The sequence below is a fragment of the Gorilla gorilla genome, chromosome 8 (assembly GCF_029281585.2).
Source record: "Gorilla gorilla gorilla isolate KB3781 chromosome 8, NHGRI_mGorGor1-v2.1_pri, whole genome shotgun sequence".
Classification (NCBI taxonomy): Eukaryota; Metazoa; Chordata; class Mammalia; order Primates; family Hominidae; genus Gorilla; species Gorilla gorilla.
Genome location: NC_073232.2, coordinates 46,925,764 through 46,938,580, shown reverse-complemented (window position 1 = coordinate 46,938,580; position 12,817 = coordinate 46,925,764).

The window sequence follows — 12,817 nt, the reverse complement described above, 5'->3', positions numbered from 1 at the left end:
AGGAGTTCAAGACCAGCCTGGTCAACATGGTGAAACCCCGTCTCTACTAAAAATACAAAAAATTAGCCGGGCATGGTTGTGGGCACCTGTATTCCCAGCTAATAGGGAGGTTGAAGCAGGAGAATCCCTTGAACCCAGGAGGCAGAGGTTGCAGTGAGCCAAGATTGTGCCATTGCACTCCAGCCTGGGCAACAAGAGGGAAACTCAGTCTCAAAAAAAAAAAAAAAAAAAATTGTAATAGGTGGAATGTGAGAAGGGAGAAAGCAACAGTTTGTTTTTCAATTAATTTCAGGGTGAGAGGAAAGAGATCCAAGGCATGCTTTCTCTCCTCCCATAAGAAAGCAGAAAAAAGAGAAAGTTGGGGCTAGAGGGCAGGGTCTTCACTGGAAACAGAGTTCCTTTGAGATCTGGGCACCTGGAGTGCAGCCAGCTCATTTTTGATGGGATTTGCATGTAAATAGTGGGATATGAGGCCCAGCTTTACACCCTCTGTTATAATAAAACCAAAGAGAAGTGGTTTCTCCTTTATAATCCTGAAACTAGGTTTGGCATCTTGCCTTAGGCTTTCATACTTTCTTCTTTTTTTTTTTGGTAGCCGGAAGGGTTAGTCTGATTTTCCATGTTTCAAATTATAAGAATTTTGCTAACTTGCTCCTGTGCCAGGGGGCTTGGTTGCAAGCTTTCTTGACAGACTGGGGCTCTAGCATTCTTTCAAGGAAGTAATATTTTTAGGCTTTGAGACCTGCCGTTTGACCCCAAGTCTAATGGGGTGATAGAATGGTGGGGTCTCCTCATTTTGGTTAGAAAGCTTATTGGCTTTGATGGCCCCAAGTGCAGGAGAACCAGCTGCCTTAACTTCCTTCAAACCAAAAATTATTGAGGCCTTTCTTTGCTGTAGAATTTTTGGAAAGTATAGAAAAGCTCAAAGAAAGAAAGAAAATTGCTGTAATCTCACCACCCAGAAATAATTTCTATTAACATAATGATCATTATTCCAATCCTCAATCAATCCTCCTCAAACATTATGGAATGTTTTCAATGCTTCGTGGGTGTTTGTTCTTTTAAGAAAGTGGGGAAAGGCAGAGTACTGGGAAGTGTGAACTGGCTCCTCACCTCAGAATCAAAGGATTTTCCTGTAATCCCAGCACTTTGTGAGGCTGAGGCAGGCAGATGACTTGAGCTCAGGAATTCGTGACCAGCCTGGGAAACAAAGTGAGACTCCCTCTGTCTCTACAAAAAATACAAAAATTAGCCGGGCATGGTGGTGCATGCCTGTGGTCCCAGCTACTAGGAAGGCTGCAATGGGAGGATGGCTTGAGCCTGGGAGGCAGAGGTTGCAGTGAGCTGAGGTTATACCACTGCACTCTAGCCTGGGCAACAGAGTGAGACCCTGTCTCCAAAAAAGAAAGAAAAGAAAAAAAAAAAAAAGATTTCTACAGACCCTGCTTCTACAAAAAAACAAAACAAAACAAAAAAACCCAAAAACAAAAATTAGCTGGTCATGCTGGTGGCATTCCTGTAGTCCCAGCTACTTGGGAGGCTGAGGTGGGAGGATCGCTTTAGCCTGGGAGGTCGAGACTGTAGTGAGCCAAGATTGCACCACTGCACTCCAGCCTGGGTGACAGAACTAGACCTTACCCCCGCTCCCCCCAAAAAAGGATTTCTAGTAGTCAACTTTTCACTGTTCCAACTAAGAATCTTTTTTTCTCCAACAAATATATATATATTTTTGGCCTCTTGCCACTGACCATTGCAAAGACAAAGCAAATGAATTATTTTTTTCTTTTCTTTTCTTTTTTTTTTTTTTTTTGAGACAGAGTCTTGCTCTGTCACCCAGGCTGGAGTGTAGTGGCATGACCTCAGCTCACTACAGCCTCCACCTCCTGGGTTCAAGTGATTCTCCTGCCTCAGCCTCCTGAGTAGCTGGGATTACAGGTGCCTACCACCATGCCCATCTAATTTTTTTGTATTTTTAGTAGAGAAGAGGTTTCTCTATGTTGGCCAGGCTGGTCTCAAACTCCTGACTTCAGGTGATCCACCCACCTAGGCCTCCCAAAGTGCTGGGATTACAGGTGTGAGCCACTGCGCCCGGCCAAATGGAAGAAATGTTTTAAAAAGGTATTAAGTGTCCTTCCCTAACAAAGTCTCCATTGATCAAAACTTCAGTCGAACTCTTCTGAGTCCCTTCTGACTAGGCCTCACACTGGACTTCCCTCTCTGTCCTTGTGGAATCCAGTTTGAGCGAGAATCGTCAATTTAGTGAAAATCGCCTACCCTCGATACCTGACCACCCTCACTATCTCATTACCCTGTCCTGCTTTCAGCAAGAATTTTGCTGAGTTGTTTTAACAATGTTCCCACGTAAAGGCTGGGCGGGGTGGCTCACACCTGTAATCCCAGCACTTTGGGAGGGCAAGGCAGGCAGATCACTTGAGGTGATGAGTTCGAGACCAGCCTGGCCAACATGGAGAAATACCTTCTCTATCAAAAAACACAAAAATTAGCCAAGCATGATGGTGTCCGCCTGTAATCCCAACTACTCGGGAGGCTGAGGTAGGAGAATCACTTGAACCCGTGAGGCGGAGGTTGCTGTGAGCCGAGATAGCCCCACCGCACTCCAGCCTGGGTGACAGAGTGAGACCCCCTCTCAAAAAGAAAGAAAGGAAAAAGAATCCCACTTACCCTTGATGTTTCCTCTTAGTAACTTTCCTTGTTGGACAAGAGGGGAGTCGAGTCCCCTCCCTCCCCCACTGCAAGACCCCATTGCAGTAGTTCCTATACCTATCACCATGGTCTCCCTAAATAAAGCCTTCCTGTTACTATCTTTAGCAAGTGTCACAAATCACTTTTTCTTTAACATCCCCTGCCCCTCATCTCCTTTTCTCTTTTTTTTTTTAAATGGAGTCTTGCTCTGTCGCCAGGCTGGAGTGCAGTGGTGCCATCTCGGCTCACTGCCAGCTCCGCCTCCCGGGTTCAAGCGATTCTCCTGCCTCAGCCTCCCGAGTAGCTGGGACTACAGGCACATGGCACCAAGCCCAGCTAATTTTTGTATTTTTTAGTAGAGACAGGGTTTCACCATGTTGGCCAGGATGGTCTCGATCTCTTGACCTCGTGATCCGCCCACCTTGGCCTCCCAAAGTGCTGGGATTACAGGCGTGAGCCACCCCACCCAGCCTTTTCTCTTTTTCTTTAACATCGCCTGCCCTTCAACTCCTTTGAGTCAACACAGTTGTTTAGCAAAGCCTCACATTTCCTTTTGAGAACTAGAAAGAAGCGTCTCCAGGTTTGTTTGTTTGTTTGCTTCCTGGGTAAGGGGAAGAAAGGTGCTGTAGAAGAGGAAATGGTCCTAATAAAGATAATCCAGATAGGAAATGCTTTCTAAATCAGCCTTAAGTGTCAAGGCTTGTCGGAGTTAAGGGAAGGGAACTTCAGCCTATGAATTTTGGTATGAAAAAAATCTGAGGTTGTGAATCCAAACATCATCCTGAGTACATATGTGCTATAAACAGACTCCAGAGAAACTACTGACATCCAAATGTCTGGGTATGTGAGGAGACCTGTTCCTTGAGGCTCTATCCTGGCCATTGACTATTGGATAACTGAGTGATTCACCCTCTAAACCAGAAATGCTCCTGTGTATGGTAAACCAGGCTAGTGAGAAAGCAGCAAAAACAGTATTATTTTGTAACAAGTACTAATTAAATTTGATTTGATTCAGGTTGAAGAAATCCTTGTGCCTGACACTAGGCTCCGTGCCAGGGCCCTCAAGGAATCTCAGGTTGCCTGATGAGACAGGTAACTACATATTACAGCTCTTATCAGACAAGCTAACAGGGCTAAAAGTTAAAAGGGTTAACAACATCTTGGAGAGCAGATGAAATCTTTCTGTATGTGTCACAGATTTTATGAGCTGGGTTTTGTAGGATAATACCTGGTGGAAAGGGGCAAAGGCCTTCTAGGCAGAAGAAATAATGTGAGCAAAGATGGTGGGAGCATGTGCTCTTGGAAGGTTTGTACTGTGTGGCGGGAGCATGAGGTCCTCGGTGTGGACTAGGAGAGCATTGATGGAAGTGGAAATGAAGCTAAAAGGGCAGGCTAGGGTCCAGAGTGTGAAAAACACTGATTGCCTTACTTAGGAGAGGTATAAGGCATACATGAGTATCAAGAGGTCAAATTTATCTTCTGTAGAGGTTATAATAAAGAGGTATGAATTTGTTTCCCTTCAGGTTGAGTTTTCTTTTTCTTTACTTTCTTTTTTTTTTTGAGACAGGGTCTCACTCTGTGGCCCAGGCTGGAGTGCAGTGGTGAGATCACAGTTCACTGCAGTCTCGACCTCCCAGGTTCAAGAGATCCTCCCACCTCAGCCTCCGAGTAGCTGGGACTACAGACACACACCAGCATGCCTGGCTAATTTTTAAAAATAGTTTTGTAGAGATGGGGGTCTACTATGTTGCCCAGGCTGGTCTTGAACTTCTGGGCTCAAGTGATCCTCCTGCCTCAGCTTCTCAAAGTGTTGGGATTACAGGCATGAGTCACTGCACCTGGCCTCAAGTTGAGTTTTCTTTTTCTTTTTTTTTTTTTTGAGACAGAGTCTTGCTCTGTCACCCAGGCTGGAGTGCAGTGGCGTAATCTTGGCTAACTGCAAGCTCTGCCTCCTGGGTTCACGCCATTCTCCTGCCTCAGCCTCCCAAGTAACTGGGACTACAGGCGCCTGCCACCATGCCTAGCTATTTTTTTACATATTTTAGTAGAGACGGAGTTTCACCGTGTTAGCCAGGATAGTCTCGATCTCCTGACCTCGTGATCCACCCACCTTGGCCTCCCAAAGTGCTGGGATTACTGGCGTGAGCCACCGCGCCCGGCCCTCAAGTTGAGTTTTCTAAACCAAATAAAATCTGACTCCCAGCCCCAGAAAATGGGGAAAGGCACCCTGATGCTCATGATGGTTACCTTAGTACCTGCGGCCATGGGGTACGGATGTGGAGGGCTACTCCTCCACCTCCACCAACCACCAAGCTCCAAAGCTCTATGTTGGCTCAGAAAGGCCCTGCAATGGTCCTTACTGCATTGCCTCAGAGACATCTTGGAGTCTAGTCTCCATAAGCACAGGCAAGTTTCCCTCCATATGGCATGCTCTTGGGGTCCCTCTCTCAGTTCATTGTAAGGCACTGGCCACCTCTCATTCCCTCCTCTCTAGGATAAGCCATCTTAATCTTCCTCAATGATTCTTTTTTTTTTTTTGAGATGGAGTTTTGCTCTTGTTGCCCAGGCTGGAGTGCAATAGTGCAATCTCGGCTCACCGCAAGCTCCACCTCCCAGGTTCAAGTGATTCTGCTGCCTCAGCCTCTCAAGTAGCTGGGATTACAGGCATGAGCCACCATGCCTAGCTAATTTTGTATTTTTAGTAGAGACAGGATTTCTACATGTTGGTCAGGCTGGTCTCAAACTCCCGACCTCAGGTGATATGCCCACCTCAGCCTCCCAAAGTATTGGGATTACAGTTGTGAGCCACTGCTCCAGGCCCAACGGTTCTTTTTTTAGACAGGGTCTCACTGTGCCGCCCAGGCTGGAGTGCAGTGGCGTGATCTTGGCTCACTGCAGCCTCAACCTCCCGGGCTCAAGCAATTTTCCCACCTCAGCCTCCCAAGTAGCTGAGACTACAGGTGTGAGCCACTACGCCCAGCTAATTTTTTGTAGATATGGGGTTTTGCTATGTTGCCCAGCCTGGTCTTGAACTCCTGAGCTCAAGCAATCTTCTTGCCTGGGCCTCCCAAAGTGCTGGGATTATAGGCATGAACCACTGTACCCAGACCTTCAATGGTTCTGAAGCGGAAAACCCTTCTTTTTTTTTTTTTTTTTTTTTTTGAGACAGAGTCTTGCTCTGTCACCCAGGCTGGAGTGCAATGGTGCGATCTCTGCGCTCACGGCAACCTCCACCTCCTGGGGCCAAGCAATTCTCCTGCCTCAGCCTCCCAAGTAGCTGGGATTACAGGTGCGCAACACCATACCTAATTTTTTGTATTTTTAGTAGAGATGGGGTTTCACCATGTTGGCCAGGCTGGTCTCGAACTCTTGACCTTGTGATCCACCCACGTAGGCCCCCCAAAGTGTTGGGATTACAGGCGTAAGCCACCATGCCCGGCTCTTTGTTTTGTTTTTTGTTTTTGAGACAGGGTTTCACTCCCTTCACCTAGTCTGGAGTGCAGTGGTGCAATCTCAGCTCACTATAGCCTCGACCTCCTGGGCTCAGGTTTCTCCCACCTCAGCCTCCAGAGTAGTTGGGACTACAGGCGTGTGTCCCACCATGCTTGGCTAGTATTTTCAGTAGAGATGGGATTTTGCCATGTTGGCCAGGCTGGTCTTGAACTCCTGGGATCAAGCAATCACTGCCTTACCCTCTTAGTGTTGGGATTACAGGCATGAGCCACCGCACCCGGCCTTGCTCTTTTTTTTTTAAACAAAACAAAACAAAACAAACCTTTTATATTAGGTTCAAGCAGGTTTGTTATACAGGTAAATTGCATGTCACAGGGGTTTGGTGTGCAGATTATCTCATCACCCAGGTAATAAGCATAGTAGCTGATGGGTAGTTTTTCAATCCTCTCACTCCTCCTGCCCTCCAACCTAAAGTAAGCCTCTGTCTATTGTTCCTTTCCTTGTATCCATGTGTACTCAATGTTTAGCGCTGACTCATTTTATTTTTATTTTTATTTTTATTTTTATTTTGAGACAGAGTCTCACTCTGTCACCCAGGCTGGAGTGAGTGGCACAATCTTGGCTCACTGCAACCTCCACCTCCTGGGTTCAAGGGGTTCTCCTGTCTCAGCCTCCTGCGTAGCTGAAATTACAGGAGTGTGCTATTTGTGTGTGTGTGTGTGTGTGTTTAGTAGATATGGGGTTTCACCATGTTGGCCAGGCTGGTCCTGAACTCCCGACCTCAAGTGATCCACCTGCCTCAGCCTCCCGAAGTGCTGGCATTACAGGTGTGACCCACCATGCCCGGCCTAGCTCCCACTTATAAGTCAGAACATGTAGTATTTGGTTTTCTGTTCCTGTGTTAGTTTGCATAGGATAATGGCCTCCAGCTCCATCCATGTTGCTGCAAATGATATGATCTTGTTCCTTTTTATGGCTATGTAGTATTCCATGGTGCATATGTACATTTTCTTTATCCAATCTGTTCATGGTCATTTAAGTTGACTCCATGTCTTTCTTATTGTCCCAAAACTCTTTATAGATCCTGTATCCTGTCCCATGAAAACCCACTGTACTTTTGGAGTCAATAGCAAATTGGATGAGCTAAATAAATCTTCACAAATAATGTGATAATGGGAGAGGAAATGTATGTACCCTTTTTTTTTTGAGACGGAGTCTCACCGGCCCCCCCGCTGAAGTGCAGTGGCATGATCTTGGCTCACTGCAACCTCTGCCTCCCAGGTTCAAGCAATTCTCTGCCTCAGCCTCCTGAGTAGCTGGGATTATAGGTGCCCACCACCACGTCCAGCTAATTTTTGTATTTTTTAGTAGAGACAGGGTTTCACCATCTTGGCCAGGCTGGTCTCGAACTCCTGACCTTGTGATCAGCCCACCTCGGCCTCCCAAAGTGTTGGGATTACAGGCATAAGCCACCACACCTGGCCATATGTACCCTTAAAAGTGGACTTTGGAGACATCTCCTTTCCTAGGCTGGAGCTGTCTGGGCAGGGATTTCAGGCCTGACAAGATGGGCAAGAGAGAGATCATGTGGAAACAGGAGAGAAGTAAATTTTTATAAAATTACTCTGGAGGGAATAAATTGGACAGTCAAACTCAGCATGGACAGTCATTCTCAAAATGACCAAAGCTAATCTCTTAATGTCCTGATACATGTTTTTAAATAACTTTTTAAAAATTTGAACTTAAATTTTTTATTTTATAAATAGAGATGGAGTCTTGCTGTATTATCCAGGCTGGTCTTGAAGAACTCCTGACCTCAAATGCTCCTCCTGCCTCAGCCTCCCAAAGTGCTAGGATTATAGGCATGAGCCACTGCACCAGGCCTTACTTTTATTTCTTTTGAGAGGGAGTCTTGCCATGTTGCCCAGGCTCGAGTGCAGTGGCTATTCACAGATGCAATCATAGTTCACTTCATTTTGGAACTCCAGGGTTCAAGCCATCCTCCCGCCTCAGCCTCCTGAGTAGCTGGGACTACCACAGCATCCAGCTTTCAAACTTTTTTTTTTTTTTGAGACAGAGTCTCACTCTGTCGCCCAGGGTGGAGTAGAGTGGTGCAATTTTGGCTCACTGCAACTTGTCTCCCAGGTTCAAGTGATTCTCCTGCCTCAGGCTCCCAGGTAGCTGGACTAGAGGTGCCCGCCACCACACCAGGGTAACTTTTGTGTTTTTAGTAGAGATGTAGTTTCACCGTGTTGGCCAGGCTGGTCTTGAACTCCTGGCCTCAGGTAATGCGTCTGCCTTGGCCTCCCAAAGTGCTGGGATTACAGGCATGAGCCACAGTGCCTGGCCTGAAACTTAATGACTACATAGTAGAATCACTGGATTTTATATAGTGTTTAGAATCCTTGGCTGGGAGCAGTGGCTCATGCATGTAATCCCAGCACTTTGGGAGGCAGAGGCGGGCAGATTACCTGAGGTCAGGAGTTCAAGACCAGCCTGGGCAATGTGTCCAGAACTGGTTCCTTCCGGTGGGTTCTTGGTCTTGCTGACTTCAAGAATGAAGCCGTGGACCCTCGCGGTGAGTGTTAAAGTTCTTTTTTTTTTTGAGACGGAGTCTCACTCTGTCGTCAGGCTGGAGTGCAGCAGCACAACCTCCGGCTCACCGCAACCTCTGCCTCCCGGGTTCAAGCGATTCTCCTGCCTCAGCCTCCTGAGTAGCTGGGATTACAAGCGCATGCCACCACACACAACTAATTTTTGTATTTTTAGTAGAGACGGGGTTTCCTCATGTTGGCTAGGATGGTCTCCATCTATTGACCTCGTGATCCTCCCGCCTCGGCCGCCCAAAGTGCTGCGATTACAGGCATGAGCCACCACGCCCGGCCCAAAGTTCTTAAAGATGGTGTGTCCGGAATTTGCTCCTTCAGATGTTCAGATGTGTCCAGAGTTTCTTCCTTCTGGTGGGTTCGTGGTCTCGCTGGCTTCAGGAGTGAAGCTGCAGACCTTCGCAGTGAGTGTTACAGCTCATAAGGGCAGTGCCTACCCAAAGAGTGAGCAGCAGCAACATTTATTGCAAACAGCAAAAGAACAAAGCATCCACAGCATGGAAGAGGACCCAAGCCAGTTGCCGCTACTGGCAGGGGTGGCCTGCTTTTATTCCCTTATTTGGTCCCACCCACATTCTGCTGATTGGTCCATTTTACAGAGTGCTCATTGGTCCGTTTTTACAGAGTGCTTATTGGTGCATTTACAAACCTTTAGCTAGACACAGAGCACTGATTGGTGCATTTACAATCCTTTAGCTAGACAGAAAAGTTCTCCAAGTCCCCACTCGATTAGCTAGACACAGAGCACTGACTGGTGCATTTACAAACCTTTAGCTAGACACAGAGCGCTGATTGGTGCATTTACAATCCTTTAGCTAGACAGAAAAGTTCTCCAAGTGCCCACCCGACCCGGAAGCCCAGCTGGCTTCACCTCTCAGCAACATGGTGAAACCCAGTCTCTACTAAAAATACAAAAATTAGCCAGATGCAGTGGTGGGCTCCTGTAATCCCAGCTACTCTGGAGGCTGAGGCAGGAGAATTGCTTAAACCTGGGAGGTGGAGGTTGCAGTGAGCCAAGATGGTGCCACTACACTCAAGCCTGGGCAACAGAGTGAGACTCTGTCTCAAAAAACAACAACAAAAAAGAATACTCCATATTTCTCAGGCATACAGAGACCATTGCAAATATAAGACAAAAAATAATTCCATCTTGACATTTTTTAGTTCCAATGTGACTTGACTACTCATATGCCACTTTAAGTGAAGAATGATACTAATTCTTTTTAAATGCTTCTTTGTCTGATCTGCAGAGATCACAAAGATGGAAAGCCCTTAAGCATTTCTGTTTCTTGGCCAGGCGTGGTGGCTCATGCCTGTAATCCCAGCACTTTTGGAGGCCAAGGCGGGCGAATCACCTGAGATCGGGAGTTCGGGACCAGCCTGACCAACATGGTGAAACCCCATCTCTACTAAAAATACAAAAATTAGCTGGGTGTAGTGGTGGGCGCCTGTAATCCCAGTTACTCGGGAGGCTGAGGCAGGAGAATCACTTGAACCTGGGAGGCAGAAGTTGTAGTGAGCCGAGATGGCACCATTGCACTCCAGTCTGGGCAACAGAGTGAGACTCCATCTCAAAAAAAAAAAAAAAAAAAAAAAAGATTTTCTGTTTCTCTAGTTATGCCATGGAACACAAAACCATTCAGGTCAGAGGCCCACAGCTTCTCATTTAACTTTTAAGACATACTCCATTTTGTAGGAGCTTGGGGATATTCAGGAAGTAGCTGACCCTTTAGGGAAAAAATGGCTAAGTATTTGGCTGTAGTTTAAAATTTTTCTCCTTAAATTCTCTTCCCCTTCTTTTGTTAATTGGACTGTTAATTGAACTAGCTTAAGTAAAATGATAAGAGGAATTTCAGCTGGGCATAGTGGCTCATGCCTATAATCTCAGCACTTTGGGAGGCCGAGGCAGGCAGATTGCTTGAGCTCAGCAGTTTGAGACCAGCCTGGGCAACACGGCAAAACCCCATCCTACAAAAAGTGCAAAAAAATTAGCTAGGCGTTGTAGTGTGCACCTGTAGTACCAGCTACTCGGGAGGCTGAGGTGGGAGGATTGCTTGAGCCCAGGAGGTTGAGGCTACAGTGGGCAGAGGTGGTGCCACTGCACTCCAGCCTAGGTGACAAAGTTAGACTTTGTCTCAAAAAAAAAACCAAAAAAAAAAAAAAAAGGAATTTCATGCATCTGAACAAGAGGTTCTAATGCTTAAGACAGTTCTACCTAATAATTTCAGGCCATGAAACCTCATAGCTAGATTCTGCCTTGCAGCATCCTTGCGGCTGTAGCCCCTGCTAACAAGGCTTTATTGTTTCTGTGTATTTCCAATTCAAATTCTTAGGAGAAAGAATCACACGTAGGACTTTTGACACCAGGCCACGGTCCAGTAAGTCAGGGTATGGCCTTGTCCTCATCAGGTGTGTGGGCAAGAAGACACTTGGGATCACCTCCTCACCCTCCAGTAGTTTTGTCTTCACGGGCAAGCTGCCTAAACTCACTAAGCTTTCGTTTCTCTTGGGCAAGTCATGGCTTAATAATATTATCCCTTTCGGAGAACTAATTTTTGGATAAAATTAGTTCACATATGTAAAATTCCTTAGTACAGTTCTAGGCACAAACTGAGCTGAGAGTAAATGGAAATTATCACTGACCTTATTACAATGGGAAAGATGCTGTACTATATGCTACAGATATTGAGCCCAAAGTCATAGTTCTCCAGTATGGGGACACAGGAAGGCCACCCTTGATCCAGCAAGATGAGAGTGCCACAATAGAACCCAGAAGAAGAGAAGCTTTACCCCTCTTGAGAGTATACAGGCATAGGAGTTCACTGTGTTTGTCCTATGGGCTGTATCCATCCATCCACCTCAGAATCAGAATTCAGATGTGAGATGGTAGTCTCAGGTTCACATGATTATTTGCATTGAAAGTGAAGTCAGACTTATTTGTCATAGGGAAGCCTTACTTGGCAGTTGTCTGATTACATTTCTTACTACCTGTGTGACTGGGAAACACTTCTTAATCCAACTAGCTGCAAGTCCCTCATCTGTAAAAACAAAACAAAACAACCAGGGATAATAATATTAATAGTAAACACAGAGTTGGCAGGCATGGTGGCTCATGCCTGTAATCCCAACACTTTAGGAGGCCAAGGTGGGCAGATCGCTTGAGCCCAGGAGTTCAAGACCTGCCTGGGCAACATGGTGAAACCTCCTCTCTACCAAAAATACAAATATTAGCTGGGTGTGGTGGCATGCACCTGTGGTCCCAGGTACTCCGGAGGCTGAGGTGGGAGGACACTTGAGCCCGGAGGACCAGGCTGCAGTGAGCCTCGCCACTGCACTCCAGTATGGGTGGCACAGCATGGGTGACATAGTCTCTAAAAAAAAAAAGACGCAGAGTCTTGAAATTAATGCCCCCAGCATATAGTGTTCAATAAATATTAGCTATCGTTATTATCTATCATTTATTGCGTGCTTACTGGGGGCAGGGTATAAATTATCTCCATGTTTATAGTTTTTATTGAGGACTGATGAGCTGAGGGACTGGGAAGTCTGGAATGACTCCTAGATTTTGCCAAGCACCTCTGCTCCCTCACAGTACTGTGTTCTGGTACCAAGCATAATGCCCTTCCTCCTCTTCTTCTTTTTTTTTTTTTTTTTTTTTCCAAGAGGGAGTCTTGCTCTGTCACCCAGGCTGGAGTGCAGTGGCACCATCTCAGCACACTGCAACCTCCGCCTCCACGTTTAAGCAATTCTTCTGCCTCAGCCTCCCTGAGTAGCTGGGATTACAGGCGCGTGCCACCACACCGGCTAATTTTTGTATTTTTAGTAGAGACGGAGTTTTACCTTGTAGGTCAGGCCGGTCTCGATCTCCTGACCTCGTGATCCGCCCACCTCGGCCTCCCAAAGTGCTGGGATTACAGGCGTGAGCCACCGCGCCTGGCCCCTTCCTCTTCTTTTAACATGTTGTATTTTCAAATGGGTTTTTTTCTCGAGGAGCCCTCCCGCTGGGCCTCAGTCTGGGTCCTCAGTCTGAATTGGCCTTCACTGCTTTGAGGCAC